General features: G+C 44.0%; 1 protein-coding gene across 4 annotated transcripts in view; it reads left to right on the top strand.

Annotated features, from left to right (window-relative positions):
• Ap3b1 (adaptor related protein complex 3 subunit beta 1) overlaps nucleotides 1-17783 on the top strand; it is a 218690-nt gene that overhangs the window by 633 nt on the left and 200274 nt on the right. The gene's annotated exons all lie outside the window — the stretch shown is intronic.

The raw sequence follows: 17783 nt of genomic DNA, 5'->3' as shown, positions 1-17783 counted from the left end.
AAGTCACTGATTTCAGGTGAAGGGACCATTTGGGGAGGGAGGTTGAGAGTAGGAATGTTGCCTACTGGACTCTGCCCATGTAGGGGCTGAGCGGTGGTTTGGGGGTTCTGTATGAATGACACACTGGTTTTGATCACCTCTGGCGGTTTTACTTGATCTTTGCCCCAGGGTACTCCCTCCTCCACACACCCCCCCCCCCCCGAACGTTGAGATAATATTTAAATACAGTGTTGTGAACCAGTCCTGATTTATTTATTTACAAATAGAGTGAATTTAAAAAATAAACACTAAGCAGTGTACACTTTCAGATACCACCCAGAATTGAAAACATCTTTAGCCGTGTCCTTCTTAATTTAGATTTGCATTTTTTTTGGGGGGGGGGATCGGGCTGTGTATAAATGTACAGAATTAGGACAACTTTAATTGTTAGTTTCGGTGTCTCCCCCCCCTTCTCCGCCCCCCAGTGGTCTCACTGTGTAGAGCAGGCTGGCCTGGAAATCTGAGAAATTCACCTGCCTCTGCCTCCCCAGCGCATGCAGCGCGCCCCAGTCCACATTTGTTTTATTTTTGATCTTTTATTGCTACACAGTGTGGTAAAACATAACAGACGGTCACTAGATTGTGCCAACTTAAGGCAGAGTAACCAGGCTGATAGTTTTGCAGATGTTAGGAGGAGGGTATAATTAAACTAAGAATTTGGGGAGGTGGTTAGAGGCAGTCTTGTTCTGTAGCTTAGGCTGGCCTAAACTGGAACTGGCTGTGTGTCTCCCCCCCCCCCCCCCCCCCCCCCCGTCCCCCCCCACTGGAATTACAATGTGAACTGTTGATACCAGTTTAATAATTCAATTTTAATAGGATTGGGTAGACTATAAAATGCTAATAGCTGAAATTGAGGCTAAATTTTGACTCTCTTGACTGAAATCTTGTATATAGCGTATTAATTATCTTTGTGTTCATTATTTCCAGGATAGGAAAGTTTAAGAAATAATAGATCTTATCTGTCATTGTGTGCATTTAGGTGACTGAATGATCCAACAAGGAGTTTATTCAGACACCATTTTTTTTTTTTTTTTTTTTTGGTTTTTCGAGACAGGGTTTCTCTGTGTAGCTTTGCGCCTCTCCTGGAACTCACTTGGTAGCCCAGGCTGGCCTCGAACTCACAGAGATCCGCCTGGCTCTGCCTCCCGAGTGCTGGGATTAAAGGCGTGCGCCACCACCGCCAGGCTGCTTTTTTCTTTTCTTTTAGATTAAGTAAAGTTTGGGCCTGATTTGGGACGAACATATGGCTTTATAGTTAATTGAAGTTAGAGTTGAATTAAAATGCCTTGACTCTGAGTGCTTGTGCATTTGGGTACTCATAATTATATCACATTCAGTGTGTGTCTGCGTGCTGGGGCCTTGCCTAGGCAAGTGCTCTGCCACCAAGCTGCATCCCAAGCCCGCAGTCCTTAGTGGACTGTTACCAGATACTTCTCTGATTCCACTTTAATGGTGAGGAACTTATAGTCCAGTGGTTAATGTGCCCAAGGTCACAGAGCTGCCTGAATTTGAACCCAGACCTTCTAATCTCAGTTTTTTCTCTAATGTGTTTGGACTTGAAATCGATGCTGTTTTTACTAGGGATTGCATATAGCTCACCAAAAGTTTAAAACTTTGACCAGCAGCTGTAGACACTCTGTGACCTTGAAGCTTTCAGGAGTTGGCACATTTTGGCTCCTGAACTGCAGTCTCGTGGAGTTAGTCAGCAGAAACAAACACTCCTGTTCTGCAAGTGGCCACTTAAGCTCTTGAGTTCTCATAAAAAAAAAAGTCTTTGGAGACAGGCGCTCTCTGTGTAGCCCAGGCTGGCCTCAAACTTGTAATCTTTCTGCCTTAGACTCTCGAGTGCTTGTGTTTGCAGGCGCGACCCACCACACCCCGCTCTTTGGCTCTGCTTCTTTTTTTTTTTTGGTTTTTCGAGACAGGGTTTCTCTGTGTAGCTTTGCGCCTTTCCTGGGACTCACTTGGTAGCCCAGGCTGGCCTCGAACTCACAGAGATCCGCCTGGCTCTGCCTCCCGAGTGCTGGGATTAAAGGCGTGCGCCACCACCGCCTGGCTGGCTCTGCTTCTTAATGGGTTGCTTTGAATAGCTTCTTTTCTGTTTGTTTTTACTTTCAAGTCATTCTAGGTTTTTTTCTTCAGCATTTGTAAGGAGGATCACTCTTTATGTAGAATCACCAATTATCGTTCTTCATTTTTCACTTTTCAGTTACATGTCTTGGTGTGGGGTTTGTGCCGTGCCCTTGGAGGCCAGGAGAAGGCATTAGATCTCTGGAGCAGGCTGTTGTGAGCTGCCTATTGTGGTGTTGGAAATAAAACTGGGGTCTTCTGCAAGATCAGCCTGTGCGCTTAACCACGGAGCTGTCTCTAGTCCAGAATCACCAATCAAAACAAGAGTCGCTGTGCTGCTCACCCGCCCCTGTCCCCTCCCCTCCCTTCCCTTCCCATTTACGAGAACACACACATGCACACATGTCACATGAATTGTTATCTTCGGAACCATGGAGATTAAGTTGTTTAAATCATGCCCTTTACCCTTGAAAGCTTAGTTTCTGTTTTTGGTAATAAAAACTGTCTCTTATGTAGTTGTTGTTACAGATACGATCAAGAAGTTTAATATTGATACAGAATAGTAACCAGTCCAGTTTCTCCCTTTGTTCCAGTGTTGCCTCTTTCTTTCTTTTAGTATGCTTTTCATTAGTATGGCATCTAGTCTAGTATCCTACAACATTTCATACAGTGATCATATCCCTTCAACCTCCCTTAATGATTTCTTAGCCTTTCTTCACCTCACATGACCCCTTGTGTGGGGGGACCAGCTCTCACTTTTACGACCAGGGTACTCTTGAGTAGGGAGAAGTGAGGATTATTTAGTTAGAAAGAGATACTTAGATGGCAAGAGGAAGGACAGAAACACAGGATAGCCTTGGGAGGGTCTGGGTGAAAACCCACCAGCCCTGAACTTTATTCAAAAGGGCTTTTTATAACAATGCCAAGGGGAGGGGCAAAAGACCTCCCCCTGCTAGATATAACCAAGTGTAGGTCCTTCCAAACACCTGGTATGCAGGCCCATGGCCCAATCATCTTCTCATGCAGTCCTGCTGGGTAAAGCCACTAGGAAACCTCGGTGGGTTCCAACACCCTTGACATATTTAAAAAGTACCAGTCAATTATTTTATAGCATAGTAATCAACAGGGATTTGTTGGTGTTTCTTCATCTTTCGGTTTGGGTTACATGGCTCTGACTAGAGCATTGCCATAGGTAACATGTCTTCCAGCTGTTATGGCTAGAGACACAGGACATCCACTATCTTCCTAATTTTCCCAGCTAAGGGCTTTTCTGGTATCTTGACTATATCATTACTGTTTTTATCCACGCCCTCCCCGCAATCTGTTCTCGGGAAGATACCTTGAGACCATGTAGAGAGCTTTCTCATTAAAGTCTTCAGCAGTCAATTATGATACTTCTGTTGAAAGATTTATTTTATGTTTATTTATGTGTCTGAGTGTGTGTGTGTGTATGCACGCGTGCGCGTGTGTGTGTCTCTGTCCGTCTGTCTGTGTCTCTATGTCTGTGTGAGTATATGCATGTAAGTGTGGGTGATCAAGGAGGCCAGAAGAGGGCGTCGGTCCCCTGGGATTGGAGTTAAACACGGCTGCGAGCCGTCTGGTGCGGATGCTGGGAGCACTCAGGTGCTCCTCACTGCTGAGCCATCCCTAGTCGGAGACATCAGTCTTGTGAACCCGCCTTTCCTGCTGTGTGCTGTGCCTGGCTCCGCGTCCTCCTCCGTGTGCTCTCTCCTGTACGTTCTTTAGTACTTCACTGACTGTCTCATCTCTTCTCAGTCAATCCCCAGTCAGTCTTGATTTCAGAATTTTCTGTGTAATCCTTCAAACACGGTCAGCTTTGGGAAGGTTATATAGCTTTATGAGAGCAGCTGCCCAGCACAGTTGTTGTTAGTCTCCCCGGCGTGTTAGTTCACTGGGATTGAGGATTTTCCTTCTTCACTTTGAAATGTAAAGAACTAACTCATTGCTCCCTTTTCTTTTGGAATAGTCTATACTTTCACTACTTTTAGTTTTCTTCTAAGTTATTTTTCTTTATCTTAAAAAAAAAGGAGAGAACCTTCCTTTATCTTAGTCCATTTGGGTGTGTGTGTAAAGAAAGAATTTCACATTTCTTTCTGGCTTAAGCATTTAATTGCAAAGTAATTTCTAGATGACTCAGGTAAGACTAGTCAATGTCCTGATTTTCTTCTGAATTTCTAAGTATCTTATGTATCTTATTAAAAAATTTAAGGCATCATTTAAAAATTTTTATTACCGTGCAGTAGTAGTATATATTTATGATGTTGATTGTGGTATTCATCATGTGTTTCTGTATGTACTGATTGTACCAGGGTAAATTAGCAATTCTATCACCTTATTTCTTTGTTTAGAGCCTTTAGCTGCTCACTGCTAACTTTCTTACAACTCTAAACTAGTTCACTGAGAACTGTAATTGGCTCACTATTTTACTGCTGTGAGGAGACACCATGACCTCGGCAACTCTTCTAAAAGAAAGCATTTAATTGGGGGCTTGCTTACAGTTTCAGAGGGTGAGTCCGTGATCATGGTGTAGATAGGCATGGTGGGGCAGTGTAGCTGAGAGCTTTACATCCTGGTCCGCAGGCAGCAGACAAAGGGAGCAAGACTGGGCCTGTGTGGGCTTTTGAAAGCTCAGCCCACTCCCAGAAGCGTGTCTCCTCCAACAAGGCCTGTCTGCTAATCCTTTCCCAAACAGTTCCTAACGGGGACCAAGCGTTTAAACGTATGGGCCTGTAGGGATCATGCTCCTTCAAACCACCACAGGCCACTAGAACTGACTCCTTTTAGCTAACTCGTTGGGCTGTCATCCATCTCTCTCCCCCACTCAGTGCGATAGAAGCAGAGTGATTGCAAATGTAGGATACCAGAGCACAAGGTGTCCGGAGTCTCCTTGCCTTTGGGAGCATTGTGGTGTATTAGAGTGTCACAGGAGACAGGAGACTAGGTTTAAATAAGTGCTTTCCAATAATAGTGCTTTATGTTCAACTTGGTTGATTTCCTCAAATTTCAGTTTCCTCGTTTCTAGAAAGGGTGTGATTAATTGCCTGGTCTGGGATTTTTTTTTTTTTCTTTCTTTCAAGACAGGGTTTCTCTGTGTAACCCTGGCTGTCCTGGAACTCTGTAGATCAGGCTGGCCTCTGCCTCCCAAGTGCTGGGATTAAAGGCATGCACCGCTACCACGTGGCTTCTGGCTTCTGGGAGTGTTTTGTAAGACAATGTATTTGAAAGAAAGCTTTGGCCTTCTCTTCCTCCTCTTCTCTCTTCTCTCTTTCCTTCTTTCTCTTCCCCATCACTTCTTCCTCTTCCTTTTTATCTATCTTTTTATTTCTTTTTGAAGTAGGATCTTGAGGTTGACCTGAAACTCACTGGGTGTAGACCAGATTAGCCTCAGACTCACAGCAACCCTCTTTGTTCAGCCTCCCTCAGTGCTGGGCTTACAAGCGTGGGCCACAATGCCCAGATTATTTCTAAACTAGAATCTAGACTAACATAGGAGAATTGGTAAGAGCTTCACTGACGTGGTAATGCTGGAGCTTAAGGTCTGAGGGAGTGTTATTTAGGTCAAGAATGTAGAGCAGGAGAGTGGTAGGAAGGGACCCATGCTAATTGAGAGTGATTTGGACAAGGCTCTAGGCTGCAGCTGGGAAAGCTTGGGGATAGATAGTTCAACCACCTTGGGAGAGTTTGTAGACGATGGGCCAATCGTGTAGCTAAAACCTGTGTGTGGCTAAATAGAAGAATCAGGAAAGAGTACAGAGAGAGAGTGAATAGAATGGAGGCTGCAGAGGCCCTTGCTTCTAGTAATTAAAGATTAGCAGCCCATCCCCCACTGAACTACACTGAAAGGTGACGGTTCAAACCCTCTGCTGACCACTCGGGGTGGGTTTGTTACTTCAGATCCACAGAGCAGGTTTAGAGTCTACTAAAGCACTGGCTGCATGTTTTCCTGAGTGGGTATATTACACCAGTGCATTGCATTATCAGCTTCATAGTATCAACCTCGAACATTTCCATCATTGCCTCTACTCTTGAATCCAGTGCTTCTCACGGCTGCTGAGTGGAGGTCACACACCGGTTTGTATGGAGTTGTCACAGGTCTGGCTGTGTATCTGCCACTTTCCCTGTCTTTCCAGAAGGCAGTTGACATGCACCGAATGAGACAGTCTGTGTAGAGGAGGTCCTTAAGTAGGTTTTTCAAAGTAAGCCAGTTCCAGGGGTCAGTACTTCACTAATAGTAAAACATTATTTGACACAGCTTAAAAGGTGTCCTGGTGTCACAGTATGAGTATGTGCTTATGTGATTGTTTCAATTCCCATTGATAATTAGTTTGATTAGGATCTGTAGCATGTTTTTATTTTTTTATTGAATTCTTTTTTTATGTTCCAATACTAAGAACTTGGTCTTCTTTCTTATTTACTATGGTATTTCTGATGGATATGTTTATATTATTTAGTAATTCTGTGTGCTTAGGATTCTGGAAACTCAATGGATATTTGTTGAACATTTACCTAGAGCAGTGGTTCTCATCCTTCCTAATGCTGCCACCCTTTAATACAGTTCCTCATGATGTGATGACCCCCCCTCAACCATAAAGTTATTTTTGTTACTACTTCATAACTGTAATTTTGCTACTGTTATGAATCATAATGCAAATATTTAATATGCAGGATATCTTATGTGACCCCTGTGAAACGGTCATTTAACCTCCAGAGGGGTCGTGACCCACAAGTTGAGAAACAGTGACCTAGAGACCTTACACATTGTAATATTAAATGACATAATTTATGTGGAGTGGATCAGGAAAATATTTTTTTGGTTCATAATTTTGCCTGACAGGTGTTTTCAGGTCCTTTTACTCTGTTCAGGGATTCAGATCAAACGACCACTGTCTAATTAGCTTGTGCTGTTCCGGAGTGAAGGCTCGGAGAGAGTTGTGGGCACTTGCTGCTCTTGCAGAGGCCTGCAATTCGGTTTCCAGTACCTACATGGTGGTTCACAACTGCCTGCAACTCCAGCCTGCACCCATGTGCAGACACACACACACACACACACACACACACACACACACACAGGAGGGGCAGCAGACGGTGGCTGGGGGTATTGGGCATGGTTGATCCCCTGCGCCCTTTAATGAGGGGGTAATGTGATTCGTTCTGTGGCCCCTACACAGAAGGTAGCTGGCCTGGTCTTGGACAGTATCCCCTGAAGTTAACTGTGTATTGTTTCAGAACAGTCACTTTCTTCATGGTATTGCTTTGTCTCGGCTGTGTTCGGTTTACTTAACTTGGAGTTGTCATGTCAATCAAAGTTTAAAGTCTCATCCTCTTCGAAGGCGTAGTTTCTTACACACTTGGGCTCATTCTGAGTGCGTTCCTCTGGGCTTGTCTTGGTGCTGGGATTGGACCAGGGTCTTGTACGTGTTACGCTTGTGGTCTACCTTGAGCTGGACTCCCAGCCCATGGTGTTTCTACTGTAGACTGTAGTCATTTGTCTCCTGACAGTAATACGGGTACAGGCTTACCGTAAATTGTATTGGAATTCTCACCTTTCCTGTGTGATGTACCTATTGAATGGCATTATTAATATAATTTAATTCTTGAAGTATATCCTAAACTACATGTGAAGAGTAAAAATGTGATGGAGTGTGCCTGTGAGCAGGGTCCTCCTTTCTGGAGTGTCCTTGTTCTCCCTCACGTGGCTTGTTCTTGGTGGAAAACCAGCCCCAGCTTAACAGCTGCTCAGCCAGCAAGCTGCCCCCCCTGGTATAGGTCCTTTTAGATCACCAGCGTTTCTGAAAATCCCAGTCCTCGCAGTTGGGACTTTTCAGATTGTGAGCTGTGAGATCGTGTTGTCTCGGGAAACACTCCGCTCTGAGCGTTGTTCTTCCCAAGGAATGATCTTAAACATCAGCCACAACAAAAAGCAGACAGATGGCTCCCTGAAATGTTCTTTTTAAAAAAACCGCATTAAAGTTACACTCACAGAATGACAAATGTGTCGTAGTAAAATAATATGACAGCGTCGCGCTGGTGTATATAAATGAGCCACTGACAAAAACAAATTGCCCCCAGTCCAAATGGAAAATTTAAAGTGAAGAGCCCAAAGTAGAATAATCAGAGAGGAAATGATTTCCTGTATTTCATATTATGAACAGTGCTGGTTGTATTTAGGGAAGACATTTAGCATATCAGGCACAGCAAGCCTGATCCACACAAGGAGACAGTTTGTAGCCAACGTCTGCTCGCTGATGGCCTGGTTATTTGTGTTGCCGAGAGAATCCTTCAGGGGGAGTTGGCATGGAGGCCGAACAAGGGGGAGGCTGTAGATGAGTCTGGTTCCAAAGCCATCTTTACTCTTGGGGTGGGTTAAGAATACGACCGTGAAGGAAGGGGAAGAAACCAGTAAACATGAGGGACAGAGTGGTGAGGAGGGGCGTGCACGGCGGGGCCAGATTGTAACGGGCTCCATAGCTAAGGGTTTGGAGTCTGTTCTGCCAAGAAAGCAGAGTGTGTATTTAGAACATGGTTAACTGCTAAGTGTCAATCGTGGGACTGATGTATTTCAGGAACTAACACATTTTAGAAATAGTTTATTGATTCAACACATAGGAATGCTGTCTGCATGCTAGGCATTGCTCTTTAAAAATCTTCTTCCTTCCCTCTCTCCCTCCCCTCTTCCTTTTAGTGTGTGCATGCGTGTGTATGTATGTATATAGTATGTGTATTCTTATGTGCCTGTGAGTGTGTTCTAGTCCATGTTGGAATCAGTGTACAGCTTTTGGGAATTGGTTCTCACCTTTCACCAAATGGATCCCAGGGATCGAACTAAGATGGGCAGCCTTGGTGGTGTATGTCTTCACCCTCTGAGCTATCTCCTGGCTCCAGGCACTGCTCTTAATGCTGGGGGGGGGGGGGGGGAGAGGAGGGGGGAGGAGGAGGAGGATAGTTTAGAGTCTGATTGTCAAGAAGGCAGGAGGGGGAGGGGAAGGAGGGGGAAGAGGGGAAGGTAGTTTAGAGTGAGGTTGGGCTGGAGTATCCAGTGTAGAGCCAGGAGAAAGTCCAGCAGCGCATACGTGAAGGAGGTGAGGAAGCTACACGTGGGTGTCTGTTGAGCCACAAGTCATAACTATTGCTTAGGTATCAAGGCAGGAGAATCTGACCCATGTGAAGATCACAGAGAGGCCAGTGTGGCTGGAGTAAGCACAGGAGGAACAGTAAATAAATTAGTAGAAGATGAGATAAGAAGAGGTGAAAGTTGGGGTGCAGGATGGGGCCAGCTTTCAAAGGGCCTTGTAAAGACTTAGATTTTTACCCTGAGAGAGAAGGAATGCCATTGAGGGGTTTGCGGAAAGAATGGGATGCCCCCGTTTACCTTTTGAAAGACCTTAAAGGCTCCTAAACTAGCAGTCATTTACAGGTCTGAGATGGGAGACCAGCCAAGAGATGTGCAATATCCAGCAAGAAGATGATCTCTCGGCCGCAGGTTGATGGAGTTGCTGATGCCTTAGCTACAGTAGATGGATGTGAGAGACACAGCAGGCATGGCCCTGAGCTCCTGTGTCTGTGCAGGGGAAGTTTAGAATTGCTACTGAATACTGTGAAGAGGACTATAGAAAGACAACAGGCAGACACACAAAACGCCAGCACTAAGGGGCCAGGGACTTGGGCATGTTAAGTTGGAGATTGTGTTGGGCGTGGAAGTAGAGTTTGTAAATAGGCAGTGAGTCTGGAGCGTAAGGGAGAAACGAGGCCAGCGAAAAGGATTGGGTGAGAATGGGTAGAAAAAGGAGAAGCTGGCGCACTAAGTGCTGGGGTATTCTCCTCTAGGAGGAGAGCCATGAAATAATACCCTCTTTCCTCACAGAACACTTAGTAGACGCACAGCAGCTCTAAAATAAGCTCCACCCTGATGCCCAGAGAGAATTGGTTAACTCCTAGAGACGTGGATTCCCCTTCCAGGATGGGCTTTGTTCTGAGGAATATGCTTTTTAGGTGTTGTTAGAGGACACACACATTCTCTCTCTCTCTCTCTCTCTCTCTCTCTCTCTCTCTCTCTCTCTCACACACACACACACACACACACACACACACACACACGACAGTAAACAACTGTGGCATGCAAATAAGAATATATGTATATTCACACACAGATTGAGACCTCATTAATTATAACAGAATTACCTAAGAAAGAATGAGTATTAATGATGGGAACTCTTATGAAGACTTTCCTCATATACCTGTCTGTAGCTGGCAGAGGGATCAAAAAGACACAGGTTCAAAGCTGTGTTGCTAGCCCAGTGGAATTATTTAACTGTAATTGAAATGACAGACTCAGTTTCTCATTCCCATTGGAATGAGGCTGTAGGACTCCAGTTACCACATCGGGTGGTGGTATAGTATGACCGAACATCCAAGGAGTACTACTGGCTTATGCACAGTGATTTAGAGCTCACTGAAAACATGAAAAAGTTGAGTTTGAGCAGAACACAGAGCTGGGAGACAATGAAGAAGATTGGTGAGAAGTCTGAGGTAGCCAGAGCCTGTATCATGAGTTATATGGCACTTATGGACTTTGTCATGGAAGTTTGCACAGTAAGGAGCTGACAAAGAATTCTAAGTAGAAGAGTGGTGAATTTAAAGAGATTTAGTTTAGAAACATTTGGGGTATTAAATTGGACCAGCATGAGAATGGTATTCTGTAATGATGAGCAAGTTTGGAGTGAGGAAGGAAGGTGCTGAGTTCTGTTTTGGATCTGTTGAGTTTGAGTTGATAGATGAACATTCTTTAAGCAGTCAGCTTGGTGGATGTAGCCTCATACCCAGGTTGGTGATAGACATTTGCTGGTTACAAATTTGATAGTGATGCTGGACACCATTGAGTGGCAGTGTGTGGTATATGAAAAGGCCAATGTGTACTCTTTGTATCTAGGTTGGTGGTAGACATTTGATAATGATGCTGGACACCATTGAGTGGCAGTGTGTGATATGTGAAAAGGCCAATGTGGACTCTTAGTAAAGCCAAGAGAGAGGAGAATTGGTGCTCACTTGGAAAGCCAAGAACAGAGAATTCAGTGTGGAGAAGCTGTGGAGGTTGACTGTACACACAGTTCATGCATTGTGTTTAAGATTTAGTACAAATGCCAAACCCCCTTCTGTACGAGAAAGATCACAACAGGTCCATGGCTTTGGGTGAGTTTGAGTCAGGAAGGCATGTTACTCAGGCAAGCCCACTCTGCAGTTAGTCTGCCTGGAGTGCAAGCCTGTCACAGAGGGGTTAATGTACCTGGCAGGCTACTTACCTTTCTTGGCCCCTGGATTCCTTGGGTCTGAAATAGGGATGAGGGTATCAGTAGAACCTCCACTCTGAGTCATTTTGAGGATTAAGAGATCTAACAAACTGTTAAGTATAGACTGTTAACTTCTTTACCATAAACAGTTTGTATTTGCTGATAGCTGTGAGTAGTTACCAGTAGTTAATACCACACCCCTCCCAGTTTGGTGTTGTCCGTTCCTGCTCCAGGTTTGGAGCCAGCTCCCCACGGGTAGAATTCAGTACTGTAAGAACACACATAGTGCCATTCCAGAGCTTGTCCAGCTTGACAGTGTCACCATGTGACCTTTTCAAAGTTGCGTTTTGGAAACATACCTTTTCAAGTGCTTCAGGGAGGAGCTTATCTCAGTAGAGATTGCTTATCTGTCTCTCCAGTTCCCTACACAGAAGGCTGATCCAACACATCAGATGGGAAACTTACCTTCAGTGGCCTTGGAAACATGTTTGCTTTAAAAAAAAGAGTTTTAAAATTAATCTAGCTTTGAGTTGGCATATCTTGCTAACACAGTTTTAGAAAACTTATATTTACCCTCATGTAGTTGATGAATTTCTTGGAGGAAGAGTGAATACTAATACTCAGACTTGATGCACCAACTGACTGCTTGGCATGTCTGTGTTTATGCCCATCTGTTACTGTGGCACCATGCCCATTATCATGGTGGCACGCCAGTAGCAGTGAGGCGTGTGAGCCAACAAAGATGAATTGTTTGGATGGAATACACTATTCTGTAATACTAATTAATTTTGAGCTGATGATTCTACATGAGCTAATGTTAACCAAATACAGCCCAAGCACTATCAGTGAAAATAAAATGTATTTTGACTTACATAGGAGTATATCACAGACATTTTAGACTGCCATTGAGAATAATTACAATCAGTGTTTACTATGGTTCCAGCAATCAGTTTTCTTTATGTAAAATTTAGAGTGTAAAAGAAAAAAAATGCAGTGTTTTTTCTCATGGTAGAATGTGAGTAGCAAGGAAGTCATGTAACGCTGTTAATTACAGAGTTTGTACTTCCTACATGCTTCTTCACAGTATTGGATTTGGAAATAAGTTTTGTTTAATTCCGTGTTTCACTAATCCCAGTCCTATGATGGTGTAATAATGAAGGTTGAGTGAGGTCAGCTTCTCCCATGGTTTGATTTCTGTGCTGGTTTCTCTATCAGTTATATGGGAATGATGCCAGCCACATACACTTTTTCCAGACTTTGTCTTTGAATATGACAGCAAAGTAAAGTGGTTAAGTTACAGAAAACGTTGGGGCTGAGTTAAGTGTATGTTATAAACACATGATGTGTAACTTCATTCGACTACTATCACAGTTAACCACAATGGAAAAGTTCTTACCTATTTTTTAGAAGAAAAAAGTCAAAGGGTTTTACGCAGACAGATACAGCATTCTTTCTGTGTCTTCCTTTTTAATTAATATATTCTGGAGATCTTTCCGTATTACCATAAGGAACTAGTTCAGTGTCTTTAGCCACAATACTGTTTTCCTTGAAGTTAATATACTCCGTTCTTGAAGGACAATTGATTGATTTCACTTCTATCAAGCATAAGCAGTTCTGCAGTATACAGTTTTGCACACACACTTGTGTGAGTTCATCTGCTTATAGCAATTTTTTTTTTCCTTAGACATGGTTTCTCTGTGTAACATCCCTGGCTGTCCTAGATCTTGGTTTGTAGACCAGGCTGACCTGGAACTCACAGAGATTCACCTGCCTCGGCCTCCCAAATGCTGGAATTAAAGGTTGCGCCACTTTGCCTGATTATAGGTAGAATTGTAAGTCAGAGTTTATTGAACATTAAATTAAATGGTGGCTTTGCCGAGTTAGCTTCCAGATGGGTTATATCAGGTTCCCCGGTGACTGACAGTAAAATCATTAAATATGTAATATTTCAGTAGGTCTAGAATTGTATGTTCCCTTTTTTTTAGACATATTCTAGCTCTTTAATTCTTTCCATTATCTTCTAGTGTTGACATAATATCTTCTGAAGTGGCTGTCAGTGGTGAGGAAGGCCTGCCCATCTGCGTAGTCTTATTTGGACATAAGCATGCCTGATTACTTATGTGTTATCTGTAGCTGTTCATGCTGCAGTAGAGAGGAGTATTACATTAGAGACGGTGTGACTGTTAAAGCCTGGAATATTTATTATCTGTCCCTTTCTAGAGCTTTACAGACCTCTGTCTCGTTAATGTGTTTAATTTGGGGATGCTTTTATGGGTGGGTTCTCATTGTTGTCAGTCATTTGACTGTTACACTTAGTACCATTTTTATCTTTACCCTTTTCCTAAGATTTTTTTTTTTTTTAATGTGTGACTTCAAGTCTTTCTCAGTTTGGAACAACTTCTTCAGGTATTTTTGTATTTTGATTTCTTATCCTTGCTTTTGGTGCTCATTGTTTTTTTTTTTTTTGTTTGTTTGTTTGTTTGTTTTTTGGTTTTTCGAGACAGGGTTTCTCTGTGTAGCTTTGTGCCTTTCCTGGAACTCACTCTGTAGACCAGGCTGGCCTCGAACTCACAGAGATCCGCCTGGCTCTGCCTCCCGAGTGCTGGGATTAAAGGTGCGCGCCATCACCGCCCAGCCTCTGTCAGGTGTTTTGATGGCCTAGAAGAGCTGTTTCCTGCCCTTGTCTCTGGGCTTTGATTTGCATGTTTTCCCTGGACCCTGCCTTCAGTTCTTAGTCTGGTGTTAAAACTTCCCAGAGGGCTTTTTACCTCAGGTCCTGTATTTTTCAGTTCTGAATATCCTTTTTTTGTTTGTTTGTTTATTCTGACTGGCTGTCTTTATTGTATTATCTATTTTGTCCATCTTTTAGTTGTGATTTGTGACCATATTTAATTATTTTACAATTTCTACCTGGTGACTCTAGTATTGGAATCAGCCGTGGATTTGTTTCTATATTTCTTTTCTTCCCTTCCGTCTCCCCTCATCATTTAGTTTCTGCCATTTGTCCCCCGTCCCCATCTCAAGTTTTGATCAGATTCTGGCTATTTAGAATAAAAGCTTTGGTGAATCTGAAAAGAACAGCAACCTAAGAAGGCTGTGATTTTTTGTTCAGACCTTCCTGTCCCCCACTGTCTTCATGTCAGCGGTCACTTTGAACGACTCCCATCGTGTCAGGCTTTGTACATCCATCAGTGCTCTTTTCCTCCCGTACCTCTAGGGTAGCATCTGTCTGTGTGGCTCTTCCAGCTTTCCGTCTCCACTTGGGTCATTGTGGTTTCTCCTTTTGGAGAGTTGATGAGGGGTGACTGGATGGGTAAAGGTTCTAGCGGTTTAGCAGTTGTGGCTGGAGTTTTTTTTTTTTTTTGCACTTTTGTATGTTGCGAGTGAACAACACATGCCTAAATAAAGCTGTGCAGAGCTCTGAGGATCCAGAGGAAGTGTGGATGATGAAAGCGTCTCCGCCCGGTGATGTTCCGCAAACGTGTCGGAAGGTTGGTGCCCTTGGCTGTGCAGCATGCATCCAGCTGCAGCTCCCAGCCCTTCCCTACAGACCCATTCACACTCGCCCTTTACCTCCAGGAGTTGTGTCTTCCTGTCCGGAGTTTCTCAGTGTGTCGTCTGTCCTTCCACACCCCTAAGATTTAGATGTCTCCTGTTGGGGCGCACCTCTGTCACTGCCCCCAGCACTTCTGCTGAACCTTCATTTTTGGATTTAAGCCTCAGGTGTTGCTCTTAGTGGTGCACAGCTCTTGAGCTGCTTTGAGGGAGGGAAGAGAAGGTAACCGTAGGTGACTAGGTCATAACTAGTGCGTATTCATTTCAGAAGGCCTGGGGAAAAGACTTGGAGTGTTTTCAACAGAGAGAAGATGCGTGGGGTAAAATCCCTTGCAGTGCCAGCCCAGTGACCTGGGGGAGAGCCAGCTCCTGAGAGGTGTTCTTTGACCTCCACCCGTGCGTGCGCACGCACGTATTGCAAAGAAAACAGGTGTGCTCACCCTGGTTTGAACAGTGCACTGTATATATGTATCAAGATATTATGTGGTATCCCATAAATATGTACAGTTTTTATATGTCAGAAAACAAATGCACCTGGCACAGTGATACATTAGAGAGGCAGGGGCATGAAGATCTGGAGTTTGAGGCCAGCCTGGCCTATGTGGGGAGACTGTCTCAAAACTAGTCCTCTTAAATAAACAAAAATTAAATTATACCTGAGAGCTGAAACCTGGATGGGTGTTATTGAGAGAAGTTGCTGATGGGAAATGGATTTGTCATGGAAGGATTGCTTATCCAGTGGTTCTCAACCTTCCTGATGCCATGACCCTCTAATACAGTTCCTCATGTGGTGACCCCCAACCAGAAAGTTATTTTGGTTTCTACTTCATAACTGTAATTTTACTACTGTTTTGAATTATAATGTAGATATCTGATATGCAGATGGTTTTAAGTGACCCCTGTGAAAGGGTTGTTTGACCCCCAAAGGGTTTGTGATGCACAGGTTGAGAACCTCTGGCTCAGTCTGTGTTGAAGAGGACACAGTGCAATTCCAGTTTCTACGAGGTCTCAGCTTATATGCAGTTCTAGAAAAGACAGGGTCAAAGTGGTGGTAACCTGTTAGGGTGCTGGAGATGGGTCAGGAGTGTGAGCGAGCCTGTTATGAAGTGTCTCAGGCAAGCTTGGAGAAGGGAATGTTCTGGGGTTGATAGTGATCACAGGACTTGGCACGTGTGCGCAAACTGAACAGAGTATACTCTTAGAATTGGAGAATGCTATTGTAAGTCACACCACAGTAAAACTGACAGGAGTATTGTGTGGTCTCTGTTCCCAAACTGCTGAAGAGCTTTTCTTTTAAATATTTCAGACTGTCATGGATGAATACTTCTATAAAATTCAATAAAAATCAATTACTAGAAAAATAAAGTGGAAAAAAGCATGTAAAATACCGCCCCCATTTTTATTAGATTCCATAAACATAAAATTATACTGTCAAATTGCTCTTCCAAGTTTCCAAGTGTGTGTGCTCTGAGTTTCTGTGTCTCGGAGCAGACCTTGTCAGATAATATTTTGAGTGGCACTGATGGGCACCTGTGCCAGTTAGTCTCAGTTTCCTCCTCGTTTATATTGCCCTTCCCAGGGGCTGGGAGAAAGGCGGGAAGTTCAGTGAGTTTAGATTTATGAAAAAGAAAGGCCATTAATACTCTCCAGACTCACTTCCACCTCCCAGGTTGTTCTGCACAGCTGGTAGATGGTGCTTCGGAGCTGTGCTGTGGATTATTCTGGAGGAGGGTTTGTTTTGCTTTTCAGCGGTGCATTTCCTGTTCTTCAAACTTTTAGGCCTACTTTGGACGGAACGGGATGGGAAAAGTTATACCATTTAACACCACAAGGTGTCGCTTGTGTAAAAATAAAGTTGGCTCTCTAATGCTGCAGCTTAGCAGTAAGTGCAGACCCGGGTAGATAAAGAAGCCTGCATTGAAACAGACCCAGCTTTTCAGCAGAGTGCTTCAGATGCTGCCAATTCAATGTGATTTCAAACATCTTGAAATGTATACACGTTTCTTAATTTCTAAGGGTCATCTAGTTCACCCTGCTGGTCGGTTTTGAATACACATCATGAAGGCGGCGACTTGGAGGCAGGAGGAGAAAGCGCACTCACTGAGTGAGCCGGGTGTGCCGGCTCTTCCAGTCCTTCTGTCGGTGACAAGCAAAGGGAGCTGGGGATGGTCTGCAGTTACGCTTCTGGGAGGTCATGATGGCAGCTGTGGGAAAGTCGGGGCTGCGTCCTTCCCCTGGACCTCAGTTACTAGCTCCCTCCTGGGGCAGCACAGCAGGATCCGTGTTTGCCTTGAAGACTGTCTTTTCTGTTAAACAAGAACCAGACCTTTGCTTGAGTATCTGGATCGTGTTGTCTAGTTTCTCGTTTGAGGGAATGGGTCAGGACACGGGGTGACTGAAGAGAAGGCCCTGTCTGCCCGTGTGTAAGAGGAACTAGCTGGGTTTCCATTAGGACCGAGCGAGGTGATGTCTGGGTGAGAGGTTGGCGGGTCTTAAATTGATGTTTTATTCTTTCTCATTGTTCATTTCTCTCTCCAGAGAGCACTTGCTGTTTAGTTCCTATCTAATTCCATTTTGTGTGCGTTTTCTTAACCTGAATACACCTTAAAGGTTTCTTCTTTTAGGTTTAGGATTTCCTCTTAGGTAAGTGTCATATGTAAGATGGCAGATAGGACAAAGTAGAAGGAAACCTCTCCTTGAGATACCACTATTCCCCCAGCTCTCTCTGTTGGCTTCAGATTTCAAGAGCCTGGGGTCCATAAGAGGGGAGTCTAAGTTTGCTACAGTGAGATTTACAGTATTTTCATATGTAGT

This window comes from Peromyscus californicus, unplaced genomic scaffold (assembly GCF_007827085.1).
Source record: "Peromyscus californicus insignis strain IS unplaced genomic scaffold, ASM782708v3 Scaffold_18__1_contigs__length_77618521, whole genome shotgun sequence".
Lineage (NCBI taxonomy): Eukaryota > Metazoa > Chordata > Mammalia > Rodentia > Cricetidae > Peromyscus > Peromyscus californicus.
The sequence above is the reverse complement of the archived record's forward strand: the minus strand, read 5'-3'. Positions and strand labels throughout refer to the sequence as shown.